We start from the raw sequence: 3,893 nt of genomic DNA on the forward strand, positions 1-3,893 counted from the left end.
GTCTGACACATCTAATGAAAGCTTGAATACCTTCATTTATGCAAGCTTGTGCATCATGCCCTTTGTTTGCATTAAGGCGATCAGCAGGAGTAGTCTTTGTCATGATAAGAATTGGTATTTTGAGAAATTTCTCGGATATGTAGAGGATGAGAGATCTCAGTGGCATAATTTTATCCTCCAAGTATCTCTCCAGATACAACCCATCTTCAGTTTTCTCAGGCATTGCTTGAAATAGGACAGCCACTGCTGTTGCCTGTTGTAGTTCAAGAGGAAAACTGCTCCCGATTAAAGTGGAAATATCATGAGTTCTCCAAGGCACTGAGGTGAGTGAGCTGTCACCATCGCTAAACATCTAAACATCTTGAAATGTTTTACTGTTACAGACTGGAACACCATGATCTATGGCCCTGGGCTGAATTTCATAAGCAACGTTTCTGACATTAAAAGTCTCCACGCCAATCACCTTCAACGTGAAAGCTGCAATGTGCGCGATGACGTATCCATCCATTGTCAGTAATGATAGTGAAAGTGTTGCATGCGTTTCTGTTTCTTGAAGAACCTTAACATGGATGAGCATGTTCTTTGATATTTTCTTCTTGACAACCAAACCTTTCAGAAAAAATGGAAGCATCTCTTTCATGTCCGTTGCCACAGTAACAGCTGCTTGAAACATTCCATCCAGAACAGCAGGGTGAAGAACTGTAAGTTCCATTTCACTTCCTAGCTGTGATCCAATGTCAATCAAAGTGAGACTTTCTTTTTCAGCCACCCGGCTACTTTGAATAACAGACATGATTACCCAATAACTGAATCCAGCCTTTTCCAACTTCTCATAAATATCCTCCTTTGTCAGCGTGTGCTTACATCGGTCGTTAATTGATAGCACATCAAGCCTGTCTGGTGTGACGTCATCCAGAGTCTGCCTGATCACTGCTTCTGCGTATTCTGTTGTGCCTTTCCTAATAGTAACTGCCATCACACATTTGGGGATATTGTCTGTGTTATCCTTGATTTCAATGTTTGTTGTGTGTCCTGTTGTGTGTAGGTTTAATAGCCTTTTGAAAGACACTGAGATGTTTACTACCTCGTGTTCATTTAAAGCTATCCTTTTTGCAATAGCAAGTGCAGCCTCGGCATACACGGCACCTGGAAGAATAATTGCTCCTTTCACCTTGTGCTCAAACACACTTTTAAAAATGTTTGGATCAATAATTAATCTTGCAGATCCAGATTCAACAGTGCCCTTCAGAAACAGATGGCCGCCCGAATTCTCTTTTCTACACATAAGCACTTGGTGTTCAGTGTCAGATACCAACAGAACAAGTTTTCCATCGAAAACATGAGCTGGATAACTTGTTGGCTGCATCTGTTCATCAAAGAAACTGTTCCACCTGATGCTGACTCCAGAGTTATACAGTACACTCAGAGCATTATACATATCAGTGTACTTTGATCCTTTGTGGATAGATGAGACAGTTGTTACATCCAGAGATGTATGCTTGAAAAATATCCCGTATGTGAGAATTTAATACTGGTTTGGGGCCTATTTCCACGAAGATATTGTTATGGAAATTGCGAGCAGCCTTCATAATGGCATCACAGAACCTGACTGGTTCCCTTATGTTCCTACCCCAGTAGGTAACAGACCTTTTGGCTTCTTCATTTAAGCCCGGGTCAAATGATGAAATGAATTCTGTTGCCATCTTTGATGTTTGCAAAGGCAACAACACTTTGTCCAGCTGGTGTGTAGATGAAGCCAAGAAGGGACTGTGGAAAGTTCTTGTAACAGGAAGTTCATAAAACAGTGTGTTACTATCTGAAAAATGCCCAAATTCCTCTTTGACTGACAGAACAGCCCTCTCATCACCACTGATAGTACATGAGACTGGGCTGTACAACTACCTGATTTTGATGCTTTCTGCATGCTGTCTTTACTTGTTCAATGTCAACATTTCGGATAAGCATCATCTTTCCACGTGGCCCCATAGCCAGGATCCGAGTCCTGTGGAGGATGACCCTCACAGCATCATACAGGGACAGGATCCCAGCAATGTGTGCTGCAGCCACCTCCCCCACTGACTGACCAACAACAGCTGCAGGCTTCACCCCCCAGGATTCCCAGAGGTGAGCTAGAGACACCTGACAAGCAAAGATGGCAATGGGACCAAACAAAGGATCTGTCACATCATAATTAGCACGCAGTCTCTTGATTAAAGACCAGTTTACAAAGTGATAGAGGCAATCTTCAATTTCCTGCATCTTTGCTAAGAAGCATTTATTGCATTTCATGTGATCATTGCACATTCCAACCCATGCTGTACCCATTCCACAAAATACAAATATGATGCGCCCTTTGTCTCTTTTGAGAGTTCGAGATATGTTTGATAACTGGCTTTCATTTTGTAATTTAAGATCTTTAAAGGTGTCTGAGAAGGACACTTTTCTGAAATGCAAGTGCTCCCTACACACACATGATGTGTATGCCATGGCTTTGAAATGTAACTCCCCATGATGTTTGAAGAACTGTGAAATTGATTTGTGTAATGTATCAAAATCAGAGCCTGAAAAGCAAACTGGTAAAATTTCATCTGGTTCGTTACAAATGCCTAAACGTTCCACAGAATAAGATCTCAGAACAGCATGACTGCTGCTACCACCAAACCCAAAGGAATTGATACATGCAATTTTCTTCTCCCGTTTCCAGTCAACATTTCAACAGGCACCACAAACCGAAACCTGTCAAAGTCAATTGCTTCATTGGGTTTGTCGAAGTGTAGGGATCGCACGATGGTGCTGTGTTTCATCATCAGCAGGACCTTGATGAGTCCAGCCACTCCGGCTGCTGCCTCTAGATGGCCGATGTTGGTCTTCACAGAACCAATGTGACGTTGTCAAGGAAACTCCTCAAAGAAGGTCCCCAGAGCTGTAGCTTCTACAGGGTCTCCCAGTCTCGTCCCTGTGCCTGTAAAGATGAACAACTGCTTCAGCATTCCTCGTCTGTGCAATGGAACACTCATCTCTTCCCATGGCAATTAAGCTACATTTCTACCAATTGACTATGATAGCAGGAAATGTCATTGCTCCCTTCAAACAAATGTGTAAACCTGTCAAAACCATGTATAAGCAGTATCAACTTTTGATTCGACTCTAACATCTGAAGACATGTCTTTTCCTCTTTTGTACTGGATTCCAAAGAGCTATAAAATGTATACACTCTCTGTTACAAAGATAGAAGGACATTCTTTATATTCACAGACTCCCAAAAACTTAATCTCAGAAAAGAACCAAATTCAATTATATTAATATGTTGTCAACTTTGAAATCCATTATCCCACACATCGAACTTCAGGATCAGGGCAATTTGTCAAAAATGAAATCAAATGTCATCTGAAGTTTACTGAGAAAACAGTATGTCAAATGCTGGACCTTCTGATTGATAACATCAATGTGAAATCTGGGGGTAAGACATTTAGGCAAGACGTAAGCATCTACATGGGCACTGATTGCGCTCCCCTTCTTACTGATCTGTTTCTTTGTGCATATGAATCTGACATTCTGCTCGGTTTGACAAATCAGAACAAAGCAATTTGGCCAAGAAGTTTAACTTGAGGTTCAGTTATATCAATGATCAATAACTGTCAAATAGCCAATTCCCTTCCGCCAATTTAGCCACCTGAACTAGAAATGAAAGAAACCAGTGAAACCGCCTTGTATATTTCTTACTTAGATCTAGATGTATGCATAAAGATTCAAAGCGACAAAGACTGCTCTGAAAGACTGTGTGACAAGAGGGATGACTTTAAATATCCAGTAGTAGTAACCTTTATGTCGAGCAATATTCCCAAAGCTCCTTCGCTATCTACATTTCAGACATTTTGAGATGCATTAGTACA

Source organism: Haliotis rufescens, unplaced genomic scaffold, assembly GCF_023055435.1.
Source record: "Haliotis rufescens isolate VD_foot unplaced genomic scaffold, xgHalRufe1.0.p SCAF_5, whole genome shotgun sequence".
Classification (NCBI taxonomy): Eukaryota; Metazoa; Mollusca; class Gastropoda; order Lepetellida; family Haliotidae; genus Haliotis; species Haliotis rufescens.